The following is a 16,440-nucleotide window of genomic DNA, read 5'->3' on the forward strand; positions in this document are numbered from 1 at the left end:
TTGTCATTTGTCCGAAAAGCCCTTCTGGTTCATTAACATCCTTTAGGGAAGGAAATCTACCAGTCCTACCTGGAATGGCTGATGTGACTCCAGACCTACAGCAATGTGGTTGACTCTTAAACTACCCTCTGAGCAATTAGGGATGGGTAATAAATGCTGGCCCAGTGACGTGCACATTCTGTGAATGAGAAAAAGACTACATTTCTATACCGCTTTTGACATTGTCTCAAGGTGCTTTACAGCCAATGGAGTATTTTTGAAGTGTAGTTCCTATTGTGCAGCAACTGAAGTCATGGTGGTGCATCCCTGAGGCAGAGCACTGCATGGATAGCACATTTCGAGAGGTGGTCACATTGTAAGTTAGACACAAGCAGATAAGGAACGAGTGGCCGTCAGACAGTCCAGGAGAAACAGACAGGCAGTGCAGGAGTCTCCAGAGGTCCGGCTCACTAACCGGGTTTCTGTTCTGAATATGGGTGACGGATAGTCGGAGGAGTGCCACAAGAGGTGGCTCAGCTATACAGGAGGGGGAGAAGAGCAAAAGGGCAGTACTGATGGGGAGGATTCTTTACTTAAGGGAACATACAGGTGTTTTTGCAGCTGTTGACTTGACTCTCTGGTGTGTTGTCTCCCTGATGCTTGGCTCAAAGTTGTCACAAAATGGTTGCAGGAATGTTTTCTGGAGGAGACTGAACAGCCAGCGGTCATGGTCCACATTGGTACTAATGACATAGGTAGGATTGGGGAGATGGTCCTGATCAATCCAGTGTAAGAATAATCAGCTGGCAGAGAGCCACCTTCAGTGGAACATGAACAAAGCTTGGCCAGATGAACCGGAAGCAAAGACTGACATCAAAAACAGCTGTAGAATAATAAACCATCAGAGAGATGGTTTGGGCACAGTCGATGATATATTCCACTCAAAAGGGCAGGGTAGGTCAATCAAATCCAGAGATAGAAATAAATCTGGAAAAGAAAAATGTGCTTATGACAGGTATAGGGCTTAAAATTGATAAGGAGGAGGTATTTAATAAGGTGTCAATATTTAAAGATGATAAGGCACCAGGTCAGGATGAGATGCATCCAAGGATGTAGAAGAAAACAAGTGTGGAAATTCCAGAGGCACTGACAATCTTTCAATCTTCCCTGGAGTTGGGTGATAGTGGAGGACTGGAGAATTGTGAATTTTATGCTCTTGTTCAAGAAAGGTGATAACAATGAGCCCAGAGATTTCAGATCCGTTGGTTTAATGTCAGTGATAGAAAGCTTCCAGAATCAATTATTTGGGATTGATTAAGAGTGACATGGAAAAGTGTGGATCGATTCGAAGAGTCAACATGAATTTGTTCGAGAAAATTGTGTCTAATTAACTAACTGGAGTTTTTTTTGTAAAACAGGGCACAGAGATGGTTGATGAGGGCAAGGCCATTGATGTGGTGTACATAGACTCCTGAAAAGCACTTGATACAGTGCAACAGGTTTGTGAGGAAAGTTATAGGTCATGGAATATAAGGGATAGGGAACATAGCTCAGGATAGGAAACTGAGCATAATGATTCATGGATATTTTTCAGGTGAGGGGAAGGTTATTAGCAGAGTTCCCCAGGGTCAGTATTAGACACTTGCTTTTCCAGATACATATAAATGATCTAGATCTTGGTATGCAGAGGACAGTTTCAAAGTTTGTGGCTGACACACAACTTGGGAGAACTGTAAATTGTGAGAAGGGCAGTATAGGAGTTCAAAAGGACATTGGCAAACTGGTAGAGATAGGTGACAGATAAAGTTCAGTGCAGAGAATTGTGAAGTGATAAACTTCGGTGTGAAGAACATGGACAGTGTTTTGGTAAAGAACTTTTTTAATACAGTGAGTAGTTTGGGTCGAGAATACTCTGCTTGCAAGTATGATGGAGGCAGGTTCAATTGGCATTCAGAGGGTGTTGTTTCTATTTAAACAATCATCCATTAGGCAGGATTATGGAGAAAAGTCCAGAGATTGGTATGAAGTCAAACTGATCAGTGAGCTTGCAGAGATGTGATGGATCAAATTAATATAGAAAATCTGATTAATATAGAAAATGTCACAGCTAATATGAAGAAGTCCCAAACTATCTGCTTCTTGTGATGATGATTGAGGGGTAAATATTGGCAGGGCTCTGGGAGAACTTCCCTCCTGTTCTTTAAATCATACTGTGGATCTTTGACATCCATCTGAAATGGCAGACTGGGCCTTGGTTTAATATCTCATCCAAAGAACATCAGCTCTGACAGTGAAGCAGATCCTCAGTATCACACTGTAGTGATAGTGTTGAGTTTTATGCTCAAGTCTCTAGAGAAGGACAGGATCTGGAACTGTGTAACCTAGCGGAGGGGGTGGGGAGAATGCTGCCCACAGAACCACAAGCTAGCTGTAGTTTCCAGCTTTTCAAATCAGGAAACACATTTGAAGAAAATTGCTTGTCTTGGTCAACCTTCCTCTCTGATCCAGAATCACTGCTACAGATTAACTAATCGTTCTTTACATTCACTGTCAATGGGATGTTTGATGGAGAAATCTGCAGCTGCATTTTCTGACATACTCTCAAAGAGTTTGAATCTGCAGCATTACAGGAGAAAAAAAAGTGGGGTGTGGGAATAAATTAGACAGCCATTTCAAAGAGCCAGCTAAGGACTGGCGGACTGAATGGCCTCGTCTTTTGGTGTAAGATTCTGTGACTTCAGGTCAGCTGACCCCAGCAGTAGAGGAGGGAGGGCTTCGGCTTTCGACAGTTGCAGTTTCAGTGGCCTAACCTTAACGGACACCTTGATTCTCACATTTGGTTCAATTTCAACCAGTTCTCTGACAAATGGTTGGGCGCAGCAGGGTCCCTTGGCTGCTAGAAAACACCTTCAGAATAGCCAGGCCTTACTGAGATTGCCTGAGAAGAGTCAGTGCCCATGTTAGAAGGTCACAGCTTAGTTTGTACAGAGACAAAACCGGTGGAATCATTGAGACTGTGCAGTTGGAATCAGCAGCCTCTCAACCTATGTTATGGACCAGACCAAACCGCCCCCCCAGACACATCAAGGAGGTAGCCTCGACCCTCACCTTTTCTTATTTTAAAAGGCACCGTGTTCCAGTCAGACTACCAGACTTGAAGCAAAACACACTTTATTCTTGCCCTAAAGTTAAAATTCCACAAAAGAAAGAAGAATTGGAATAACTTAACTATTGGAAATTGTAACAGAATAAGAGGTTATATAACTACTAAACAGCAACTATTGCAAGATACTAACATCCCCTAATCATTCCCTTGGCAAAGATAAATTCAGTAAAATAGATTGTCTCACAGGCAATTCTCCAGTCCAGGAGGAAAGAATATCAAGAGAAAACTGAGAGAGAGAGAACTCCAGTTTTGAGATGTCGCAACTTTCACAACCCCAACAGTTACTGAAAGCTAAACTAAAATCCTGGTTCTGTGGGAGCTTGACTCCACCCGTTCAGGCTGCTTCTATTGTTCCAATTTAAAAAAAAACCCAAGGCCTCACAAGCTGTATACCTTATTGGCTTTGAGCAGACCACTCTATACCTCTAGTAAAAACAATGACTGCAGATGCTGGAAATCAGATTCTGGATTAGTGGTGCTGGAAGAGCACAGCAGTTCAGGCAGCATCCAAGTAGCTTCGAAATCGACGTTTCGGGCAAATTGATGAAGGGCTTTTGCCCGAAACGTCGATTTCGAAGCTACTTGGATGCTGCCTGAACTGTTGTGCTCTTCCAGCACCACTAATCCACACTCTATACCTCTGTCTCAATCTTTCTTCATAAAAAGAACTACAGGACAAAATACACCTCTTTAAGCCATAATGTAGTCACTCATGTAGGAGAGTTGCGGGGCTGGTGGGGAAAAGTACTTACCAGGGGTTACCTGCTGTCTGGTGATCTGATTGTTCTTCCATCTGAGCAGCTTGCTTTGGATTGTCAAAAACTTTGCTCCTCGGAACGAGTCCCCCACTGTTCAAGTAAAAGAGCCATAAGATAGGCTTTATGATAAGAGACACAAGAAGGAATGCCAACTAGGAAGGGAGTATGTGATACAAAGCAACAATGAGGCCAGCAGCATAAAATTCTCCTTCATGCTTGTTGTTTCATGTTAGTGGCACAGGTTAAATTCCGGGTGACGGTTCATCACTGCAGTTTGTTTCGCAATGCTGGTCGCTTAAAGGGACAGAGTTTCCCCACGACTGGACTTTTGTTCTCAAGTTGGCCACTCCAAAGCCATAAATTGTAGAAACCTCAAGGTGAACGAATATTTCAGGGTGGTGCTGAGTATAGGGAATATCTCCTAAGTGGAGTCAAATGTGACCTGAAAGCATTAGGCTTCATGGGAAAGTAATAGAGAAGTGTATAATACCTTTGCTGAATATAGCTACTTTCATCAATGAGGCTCAGTGCACGGCACAGTCCTGTACACTGGCTATTCGTATTGCACAATGATAATATTTGTCTCACAGTTAAAGCCAACTCAAGTCAAGAAACCAAGTCACAGCACCAGGGACCTGGGTTCGAGTCCAGCCTCGGGTGACTGTCTGTGTGTATGAGCTTCCTCCGGGTGCTCCAGTTTCCTCCCACAATCCAAAGATGTGCAGGTTAAGTGAATTAGCTCTACTAAATTGCTCATCGTGTTCAGGGATGTGCAAATGTAGGTGCATTAGTAAGTGGTAAATCTACAGCAATAGGGTAGGGGAGTGGGTCTGGGTGGGTTACTCTTCGGAGGGTTGGTGTGGACTTGTTGGGCCAAATGGCCTGTTTCCACACTATAGGGATTGTATGATTCTTTGAAACATGAGAAAATGGTGTTCAAGCAAATGTCTGTAGGTGTCGGTGAGCAGTTGGTTATATGAATGAAGCCATGGTAACTGTTAATCAAAGGACAAAATTTGGTCTTTGAAACAATGAAAATGGTCAATGAACCAGTCAACGATAAACTCAATTTTGGGAACTTGGACATTGTTTGGATCTCTAATGTAAAGAATATGGGGTAAATTAGGCACCAGTTATCCTGTGTGGAGAAGATCAAAGGCAGAGCCAGGCTTGGAAACTAGTCTAATGTAACTTCAGCTCTGACACTCCCACAACTGGGAGTATCATATATTATACTCAATGGTAACTACAGCATAGAAGAAGGCCAGTCAGCCCATGATGGCTCTTGCAACTCACATCATTTACTCTCCCACCTTTTCCCCAGAGCCCAAAATCTTTTTCTGTTCAGGTAATGATCCAATTCTCTTTTGAAATCCCTGATTGAATCTGCCTCCACCACACTTTCAGGCATTGCAGTCCAGATCCAAATCGGTCACTGTGTGAATCAAGAAGTTTTTCTTCAAGTTGCCTTTGGTCCTTTTGCCTCTCATCTTAAATCACTGTCCTCTGGTTCTCAATCCTTCTACTGATAGGATCAGTTTCTTCCGATTTACTCTGTCCAGACCTCTCATGACTTTGAACATCTCTATCAAGTCCTTTCTGTTCTCCAGGGGAACAATCCCAACTTCTCAAATCTATCTATGGACCTGAAACCCCTCACCGCTGGAACCATTTTCATAAATCTTATCTGTACCCTCTCTTTCACATCCATCCTGATGGACAGTATCTCCTGAACATTGCTGCAGCTGAGGCAGAGCCCTAGATTGATTGAAACATCTCTCTAATTGGTACATTAGCCAGGGAGGAATTGAAGTGATTTAGTACCTGAAACATGGAGTGTGAAACAGAAATGCTGCTAATTGTAAAAATCTCCATCTTCTGTTCCTTCAAGGAGCTATTTTGCAGCCTGTAACCTCTGGGTTTGCTTGAGGTGGTCAGTCATGTCTTCCATTGTTGCCATTTCAAGTGTATTAGACAGTGCACTGGTCTGACGCATGTAGTCATAAAAACAGCAACTTAGTCATCATCTTAGAGCAGAGATCAGAGTTAGAGTGCCATCTAGTTTGGGTGCTCTTCATTGAGAAAGGTGCATTTCTGTAGTGTTTCAGAACCTCAGAACATCCTGATATACTTTGTAGCAAATTAAGTACTTTTGAAACAAACACAGAAGATGCTGGAGAAACTCAGCAGGTATGCCAGCACCTGTGGAAAGAGAAAAGCAGAGTTAATGTTTTAGATCCGATATAACTGCGTTCCAAAGAACAGTCATAACAAACTTGAAATGTTATCTCTGTTTCATTCTCCCTAAATACTGCCAGACCTGATGAGCTTCTGCAGCATTTTCTGTGTTTGTTTCTGACCTCCAGCATCCACAGTATTTTCCCTTTCTCGAAGTACTTTTTGAAGTGTGGTCCCTGTTGTAGTGTAGGAAAAGCAGCAGTCAGTTTATGCACACCAAACTCTTACAAACAGCAATGTGACAATGACTAGATATTTTGTCAAGCACGTTGATTGAGGGATAAACATTGGTGAGGACACCAGGAAGAACTCCCTAGTGAACCTTTAAAATAACACCATAACATCTCTTACATCTGCTGAAGCAGGCAGATGGGGCCTCAGTTTAGCATCTCACCTGAAAGATGGCAACTCTGCTAGTGCAGCGCTACCACAGAGCATCAGTGTGGAATTTTGTGCTCAACTTCCTGGAATGAGAATTGAACCCAAAACCTCTGACTCAAGAGGTGAGAGTGCTCCCTTCTCAACCCCCATCCCACCATGGGCACACACTGTACGCCTGTCAAATTTGGAAAGAATTAATCGAGAATATTTCACATATTTTGGGGCTACCAACTGCATTCACATTGAAGTAAGGTTCACTAGATCAGTGAGGAACAGTTAACATTTTGACTTGATGCTGCCTGACCAGCTGAGTAGACAGCATGGTGGCTCAATGGTTAGCATTGCTGCCTTATAGTGCCAGGGACCTGGGTTCACTTTCGTCCTTGGGCGATTGTCTTGTGTGGAGTCTGCATGTTCTCCATGTGTCTGGGTGCTGTGGTTTCCTCCCAAAGCCCAAAAATGTGCAGATTATTTAGATTGGCTGTGCTAAATTGACCGTAGTGTCCAAGGATGTGCAGGTTAGGTGGACCAACCTTGGGAAGTGGGTCTGGGTGGGATGCTCTTCGGAGGGGTGGTGTGGACTTGAGGGGCCTCATGGTCTGCTTGCACACTGTAGGGAATCTATTTCCATCATTTTCTGTTTTTATTTCAGATTTCCAGCTTTCTCAACATCTTAGTTTTATCTAAATATCAGGAGCCCAGTATTAAAATGACTATACTTCCTAGTCAGTATTATTTTTAACCTGAGAGGCTTAGGAAGGTGCCATGATCTCACACTGTGCAACACGACAAGGTTAAAGGGAATAGAAAGGATGGCAGAGTATCGTGTGATGATGAGGTGGTGACAAGTTTGGGCTGTCAACACTCTGCTGGTTCAGGAACATGAAAAGGCTGAGGGAGAGTGGGCTGAGGATATCCGTTGTTTCAGGTTCCTGCTGATGTCTGTGCTGCACAGGGCCCTCCCACTTCAGCCTGTTATATTCTTCTTTAATTCCAATGTGATTGAGGAACTGTATGTTCTTGCATATATGTAAACATAAATATCCAGAGTGCCACGTTATTTACTACTGCACTACAGTCTGGGTATCGATGAAACTCCAGCATTTGAGTTTAATGCGTGATTATATCAAACTCCCAAGAATCACAAGACATTGCACCCTACTGCCATATCCAATTCCTTTCTTTATAATGTATTTATCTAGATTCCTTTTAAATTGATCCATACTATTGACCATAACCACAGGCTGTGGAACAGTACCATATCCTCACCACTCTGTGGGTAAACAACCTTCAGTGAGAATGCACAGAGGATGAAAAGAGGTTAGAGAATTGACTAGAATATATAAAGAGTTGACGGGTAAGGTAAGGAAAGGCCAGGCAACTACAGACCAGTGAGCCTGACATCGGTGGTGGGCAGGTTATTGGAGGGGATCCCGAGGGACAGTGTTTACATGTATTTCAAGTCATAGAGTCATAGAGATGTACAGCATGGAAACAGACCCTTCGGTCCAACCTGTCCATGTCGACCAGATATCCCAACCCAATCTAGTCTGATTAGGGATAGTCAACATGGCTTTGTGCGTGGGGAATCATGTCTCACAAACTTGATTGAGTTTTCTGAAGGAGTAACAAAGAAGATTGATGAGGGTAGAGCAGTAGCTGTGATCTATATGGACTTCAGTAAGGCGTTCGACAAAGTTCCCCATGGGAGACTGATTAGCAAGGTTAGATCTCATGGATTACAGGGAGAACTAGCCATTTGGATACAGAACTGGCTCAAAGGTAGAAGACAGAGGGTGGTGGTGGAGGGTTGTTTTTCAGACTGGAGGCCTGTGACCAGTGGAGTGCCACAAGGATCGGTGCTGGCCCCTCTACTTTTTGTCATTTGCATAAATGATTTGGATGCGAGCATAAGAGGTAGGAGCTAGTAAGTTTGCAGATGACACCAAAATTGGAGATGTAGTGGACAGCGATGATGGTTACCTCAGATTACAACAGGATCTTGACCAGATGGGCCAATGGGCAGAGAAGTGGCAGATGGAGTTTAATTCAGATAAATGCAAGGTGCTGCATCTTGGGAAAGCAAATCTTAGCAGGACTTATACACTTAATGGTAAGGTCCTAGGGAGTGTTGCTGAACAAAGAGACCTTGGAGTGCAGGTTCATAGCTCCTTGAAAGTGGAGTCACAGGTAGATAGGATAGTGAGGAATTGGAAAGGCAAGGATTGATTAGGGGATAGTTAATATGACTTTGTGTGTAGGAAATCATGTCTCACTAACTTTATTGAGTTTTTTGATGAATTAACAAAGAGGATTGATGAGGGCGCAGCAGTGGACATGATCTAAATGGACTTCAGTAAGACGTTCGACAAGGTTCCTCATGGGAGACTGGGAGTTTAATTTAGATAAATGTCAGGAAAGGCAAATCCGGGCAGGACTTACACACTGAATGGTCATGTCCTGAGGAGTGTTGCTGAATGAAGAGACCTTGGAGTGCAGGTTCATAGTTCTTTGAAAGTGGAGTTGCAGGTAGATGGGATAGTGAGGACATTTTTTTTTCTGCTTTCCTTTATTAGTCAGAGCATTGAGCATGGGAGTTGGGAGGTCATGTTGTGGCTGTAAAGGACATTGGTTAGGCCACTTTTGGAATATTGCGTGCAATCCTAGTCTCCCTGCTATAGGAAAGATGTTGTGAATCTTGAAAGGGTTCAGAAAAGATTTACAAAGATGTTGCCAGGGCTGGAGGGTTTGAACTATAGGGAGAAGCTGAACAGGCTGGGGCTGATTTCACTGGAGCGTCGGAGGCTGAGGGGTGACCTTACAGAGGATAATAAAATCATGAGGGGCATGGATAGGATAAATAGACAAGGTCTTTTCCCTGGGGTGGGGGAGTCCAGAAGTAGAGGGCATAGGTTTAGGGTGAGAGGAGAAAGATTTAAAAGAGACCTAAGGAGCAACTTTTTCATGCATAGGGTGATACGTGTGTGGAATGAGCTGCCAGAGGAAGTGGTGCAGGCTGGTACACTTGCAACATTCAAAAGGCATCTGGATGGGTATATGAATAGGAAGGGTTTAGAGGGATTTGGGCCAAGTGCTGGCAAATGGGACTAGATTAGGTTGGGATATCTGGTCGGCATGGATGAGATGGACTGAAGGGTCTGTTGCTGTGCTGTACATCTCTATGACTCTATGAGGTAGGACCAGTAAAATAGAGAGACAAAGCACTTGCAATGGGGCTAAAGGATTGGATGTTACAGGTGAATCATTGCACTAAAGCTTAAAGTGTGGGTTTTCAAATGTATAGATTCCCTACAGTGTGGAAGCAGGCCATTCAGCCCATTCAGTCCCTCCAAAGCTCATCCCACCCAGCCACCCCTTATCATTTCCCATGGCTAATCCACCTAACCTGCACATCTTTGGACTGTGGGAGGAAACCCACACAGAGACTGGGAGAATGTGCAAACTCCAAACAGACACTTGTAAAAAATTCATTCACAGGATGAGGGCATTGCTGGCTAGGCCATCATTTATTGCTATCCCTTGTTTCCCAGAGGGCAGCTAAGAGTCAGCCACATTGCTGTGGGTCTGGAGTCCCATGTAGGCCAGACCAGGTAAAGATGGCAGATTTCCTTCCCTAAAGGACATTAGTGAACTAGATGGATTTCTCCAACAATCAACAATGCATTCATGGTCATCATTGGACTCTGAATTCCAGATACTGAATGTAAATTCCACCATCTACTGCGTCACGATTCAAACCCAAGTCCCCAAAACCTTGCCTGGGTCTGTGGATTAACAGTTCAGCAATAATACCACGAGGCATCACCCCTCCTCTGAGGCTGGAATCAGGTGAGGCAGCAGTGCTAACCACTTAGCCACCGTGCTGTCCCTGCAGCATCCAGGAACTATTGTTTATTACTCAGTGAAAGTCCAGCTACTGATATCTGTTATAAGAGCTACTGGTCTCATGGTTTACAGTGTGATGTGGAAACTCCATTAAGATGAGAGAATTCTTGCTGCTGCTCCTAAAGTACTTTTATTCTGTAAGAACTAAAGCACTTTAACCTTAAATATTCTGTCCCTCCACCATTGGTGTACAGTGATAGCAGTTTATACTACATACAAGATGCACTACAGCAATGTACCAAGGTACCAGGGTCCTTCAACAGCACCTGCCAAACCAGCGACCTCTGCCAACTAAGAAGACAAAAGAAGCAAACATATGGTAACACTACCACTATCACCTCCAAGCCATACACTATCCTAACAAGGAAATATATTTGCCATTCTATCACATTCACTGGGTCAAAACCCTGGAACTTCCTCCCCAGCAGCATCGTAGGTGTCCTTATATAGGATGGACTGCGGTGCTTCAAGAAGGCAGCTCACCACCACCTTCTCCACGGCTGTTAAGGATGGGAAATAAATACTGGCCAAGCCAGTGGTACCCACATCCCATAAACGAATTTTTAAAAAATAATATATAGCAGAGATGGAAATTTGCAGTTAATGACTGCATAATGATTGTTCAATAAACTTCAAGTCACCCTGCATGGTGAAAGTCAGTGTGAGTGACAGTTGAGATTAGTAGCAGCAGCAGTACCAGGAACAAATGTAAAACAGTAAACAAAATAAACCTTTCAGCTGTTTTGTCACTAGCATATTTATGACCCTATTACCAAGCCATCCACTGATAAGTGAATTAAAAAAGGTTAAGGGATTTTTTTTGGGGGGGAGAAAATCTTGAACCATTTACTTAATATATTATTGAGGATTACAATGAGCTGGAATGAGTTTAGGCACTAATTACTCTCTGGTTTCTCTTGAGTTCAGCTGTCATGACATAGCTTGAGTGAGGTTGCTGCTTTATAAATCACAGACATGCATCTCTGTGTCTGGTAACAAACTCAAACTGCAATTGATGATTCCAATCTGGAATATTGATTTTCATTCCTTCCCCTGGAGAAGTTCTTATTTCACATAAAAAGTAAAGTTTCAAGGCCTGGACATGAAGGTCCCTGTAATTTATAAATGTACCATAATTAATTTCACTGTTAGTTTTTGGAGGGGTTTTAATTTCCAGGAAATATACTCGGTACAACTCACAGGACAAAATTAATTGAAGTGCAATGTTTGGGGGTGTCACAAGAGTGAAGGGACAAAGACACAAACAAACATAGGAGTAGGAGTAGGCCTCCTGATGAAGGGCTTTTGCCCGAAACGTCGATTTTACTGCTCCTTGGATGCTGCCTGAACTGCTGTGCTTTTCTAGCACCACTCATCCAGAATCAGGTTTTCAGCATCTGCAGTCATTGTTTTTACCCAACTGCATCCCCCCCCCCCCCCCCCCCCACCCCCGAAAATGTGCTCTGTCATTCAATATGATCATGGCTGATCTGACCCTGGCCTCTTTTTCATTCCACATTGCCACCTACTCCCAATAATCTTGGTAAAATTGGAAGAACTACAGATGCTGGAAATCAACAACAAGAACAGAAATAGCTGCAAAGGCTCAGCAGGTCTGGCAGCATTTGTGGAGAGGAATCAGAGTTAACATTTCAGGTTCAGTGACCCTTCCACAGAACTGATAGTAGCTAGGAAAAAGTTCGTTCTTATGCAAAAGATAGGGTGGGGGGGCAGGGATTGAGGTAAGGAGTAAACAATAGATAGAGATAGAGCCCAAAGAGAGAGAAGAACTTTGGACAGACAAAGGAGTGGATAACGATCCACCTAGGAGAATGAATAGCTAACAATGGACAATTAATGGCTAATGATGGGTGCTGTGTAATAGCAGACCACATGATAACAAGGCCTGGTATGTGAGAGCTGGGGTAAGGACACTTCAACACACCACCTTGTTCCCTGGCCAACATCTCTGTCTCAGGCTTGCTGCAGCGCTCCAGCAAGGCTCAGTGCAAGCTGGAAGAACAGCACCTCATTTTCCACTTGGGAACTCTACAGCCTTCTGGGGTCAATATCGAGTTCAACAATTTTAGGGTTTGAGGCACCTTCTCCCATGTCCTTATCCCAGCCCCTACACACCAGGCCTTGTTATCCACCAATGGTGAAACAATAAAATTGGGGATGCTAAAAAGGCCAGAATTTGAGGAGAGTAGATACCCTGAAGGCAAATGGGTCTAGGGGAGATTATAGAGATAGGGAGAAGTGAGGCTATGGAAGGATTTGAAAACAAAGTTAGGAATTTTAGGTCACAGTCCTGGGTGAACAAGAATCTGTATCAGTTAGGATACAGCAGCAGAGTTTTGAATGGACGTTTTTGGAGGGTGGAAGGTGTGTTGTTATACATTGCATTAGTCAACTCTGGAGGTAACAAAAGCGACCTGGACAGGAGTTTTTAAGGGTCTTCTTTCAATGATGATATGAAAGTCAAGTGAGGTGGAGAGAATCAGACATAACACAATTAGCTGAAAGAGCTCTCTGTCTGCGTTTAATTTCCATTTTATTAAAGCCCTATAGATAGGACAAAGTTCTATAAACAGAACACAAGTGTTTATTCTGTTAAACTTCTCAGCAGCTATTGAATTAAATCAAAGTGTTGACAGCCCAAAAGAAGAAAAATATTTGAGGTACATCATGCCTGAGTCAATGATTTGAGTAAATGTGCCAAATTAATTTGAATGTTGGCCTGCTCTTAAGTTTTGAAAATGAATTCAGGAGATGAGGATGCCATTGGCTGGGTTAGCTTTTCTTGCCCTTTCCTAGTTGTCCTTGAGAAGATGGTGGTAGGCTGCCTTCTTGGTCTAGGTAAAAACAAGGGCTGCAGATGCTGGAATCCAGATTCTGGATTAGAGTGTTGCTGGAAAAGCACAGCAGTTCAGGCAGCATCCGAGGAGAAGGGAAATTGACGTTTCGGGCAAAAAGCCCTTCATCAGGAATAGAGGCAGACTGCCTGCAGGGTGGAGAGATAAATGAGAGGAGGGTGGGGTGGGGAGAAAGTAGTATAGAGTACAATGGGTGAGTGGGGGTGGGGATGGAGGTGATAGGTCAGAGGGGAGGGTGGAGTGGATAGGTGGAAAAGAAGATAGGCAGGTAGGACAAGTCATGGGGACAGTGCTGAGCTGGAAGTTTGGAACTGGGGCGAGGTGGGGGAAGGGGAAATGAGGAAACTGGTGAAGTCCACATTGATGCCCTGGGTTGAAGTGTTCCGAGGCGGAAAATGAGGCGTTCTTCTTCCAGGCGTCGGGTGGTGAGGGAACGGCGGTGAAGGAGGCCCAGGACCTCCATGTCCTTGGCTGAGTGGAAGGGGGAGTTGAAATGTTGGGCCACGGGGCGGTGTGGTTGATTGGTGCGGGTGCACCTCCATCCCCACCCCCACTCACCGATTGTACTCTATGCTACTTTCTCTCCACCCCCACCCTCCTCTCATTTATCTCTCCACCCTGCAGGCACTCTGCCTCTATTCCTGATGAAGGGCTTTTGCCCAAAACGTCAATTTTCCTGCTCCTCAGATGCTGCCTGACCTGCTGTGCTTTTCCAGCACCACTCGAATCCAGAATCTGCCTTCTTGGACTGCTGCAGTCCATTTGGTGCAGGTTGATCCGCAATGCTGTTAGGTAGGCTGCTGCAGGAGTTTGACCCAGCAACATTGAAGGAACAGCGATTATAGTTTGAAGCCAGGATAGTGATTCAGATGTGGTGCTTAATTCTGCATCTGGTGTCTTTAAACAGGGCAGAGGTCAATGCTTTTGCTTCACCCCCAGAAACTCTGTGCCACCAGTGACTCTCCATGGCGCTCTGCTGGTCCTCTTCCTAAGGTGATTCCACCTAGCTTTATAAGCATTTTTAGAGAGGTTTCTTTCCAAAGTTTAACCCCATCTATCACCTGAATGACTATCCAGAAACCTTTGACTGTTTCACTGGTTTACCTAAACTCATGGCTGTGATTATCTGGGAAGCAAGGAATTGAAGGACCTGCTGATGAGTTTTGCTCACGTGATGTGGGTGGAAGCTTATGTGGAACATGAGCACCGGCACAGGATAGTCAGGCCGAATGGCCTGTTTCTGCACATTGTGTGTTAACAAAATATCCAATTTTCTGAGTGCAAAGAATGACTAACTCACACTACTCTTAACAATTTGCCTTTACAGTGAGAAACAACATTCAGATTAAGTTGTCTCGTTGCTATTTTAGCAGAGGCATCAACCCACATTAAATGATTACTCTCTTTCCAGCAGAAGAGGAATTTGAACTAGTTTCATTAAACATCCCCACAATAACATCACTCCCAGTCATTTCCAAGCAGGTGTTTTATTCCCAGACCGTACCAGGTCAGTTAGTGGTATATTTGCACCACCTCTGTAATATCACTCCATTCAGCTTATTGCTGAAACCCATTTTTTTAACTTCCAGACTCAACTATTCCAATGCACTCTTGGCTGGTCTTCCAATTTTACCCTCTATACACATGAGGCTAGCCAAATATCTGCTGGACTCAAGTGACACACCTAATGCCATTCCCCATCTCCCTCATGCTGACTGATCCACATTGGGTTCCAGTCATGCAATGTCTTGATTTTAAACTTTTCATCCTTGTTTTCAAATACCTCCATGGCTTGCTCCTCCCTACGTCTAGAATCTCCTCCAGCCATAACCCTCTGAGATATCTGCACTCCACTGATTCTTGCCTCTTCAGCATCCCAATTTTAGTTGCTCCACCTTTGGTGGCCATGCCTTCAGTTGCCAAGACCCCAGGCTCTAGAATTCCCTCCCTCAATCTCTCATTCTATTTACCTCACTTTCCTCCTTTAAGGTACTCCTTAGAACTGATGTCTTTGACTGAACATTTGGGCATCCGACCTAATGTTTCCTTATGTGCTGGTGTCACACTTTGTACGTATTTCTTTGGAGCAGGAGTCAGCCTTTCGACCCCCCCCCCCCCCCCCCCATGCTGTTTGGAATTGTAAGAAGGCAGTGACAGCTTCCTTCATACGTAACATGTTGTGGGCCATGATTGACCGTTTGTCCTCTCCAAAAGCTTGGTGGCACCAAGGTGTTGTTTCTTGGCTAACAGCTTGCTCTTTGGTGGGCCTGCTGGCTACATCTCTCAATCTTGTTCCCAGACATCATGGCCTTCCTTTCCACACCATACTGGTGATCCTTGGTGGAAGGATTGCAGAGTGGAGAGGTACAGATGAAAGGAGAAAGACCCAAGGCCTGTATGTGTTGAGCTTTCCCAGGGAATGGCAATACCAGGCGTGTCACTTCCACTCATTCCGTGGCAATGGCTGGGTCCACATGAATGGAAATCAGCAGAACCAGGACATATAATGTGTCAATCTTTGGATATCTCAGTTTAAAACCTCCCCTGATTTTAGGCAGAATCAGGTCATAGGGCTGCTTCAGTCTGCTGTTCAAACAGTTAACAATTTCACGTGTTGGTCTATTGCCACAACACAATTGTTTCCATTTGTACCACCTATCATGTATGGCAGGCAAATTGCATCAGCACATGTGTGCCCGCCATACGCAGTAGCAATTATGATTGAATGGCGTCACATTTGACCCTGAAATGAGCTCCAATCTCATTCTCGCATCCTTACAAAGGTAATCTTTTACCACCTGATATTCCCCAACATCATCCCTGTCTCAGCTCATCCGCTACTGTAACCCCTATTCATGCCTCTCTTATGTCTCGGCCTGACTATTCCAATGCACTCCTGGCAGATCTCCCACATTCTATCCTCCATAAACTTGACATCATCCAAAACTTTGCTACAAATTCCACTCCCCTGTTTACCCTTGTGCTCACTTACCTACAGTGATTCCTGGTTAAGAGATGCTGCAATTTTAAAATTCTGATCCGAATTTCAAATCCATTCAGGGCTTTGTTGTGACAGGTCTTATGACTGCAATTGGTGTCATGGATTAAAGAGGAGTGGTGAGCCAGGCTTCCTGCT

General features: G+C 44.1%; 1 protein-coding gene across 6 annotated transcripts in view; it reads left to right on the forward strand.

The window, feature by feature from the left end:
- LOC140471293 (tensin-2-like) overlaps nt 1–16,440 on the forward strand; it is a 283,909-nt gene that overhangs the window by 159,921 nt on the left and 107,548 nt on the right. The window lies entirely within an intron of this gene.

Source organism: Chiloscyllium punctatum, chromosome X (assembly GCF_047496795.1).
Source record: "Chiloscyllium punctatum isolate Juve2018m chromosome X, sChiPun1.3, whole genome shotgun sequence".
Lineage (NCBI taxonomy): Eukaryota > Metazoa > Chordata > Chondrichthyes > Orectolobiformes > Hemiscylliidae > Chiloscyllium > Chiloscyllium punctatum.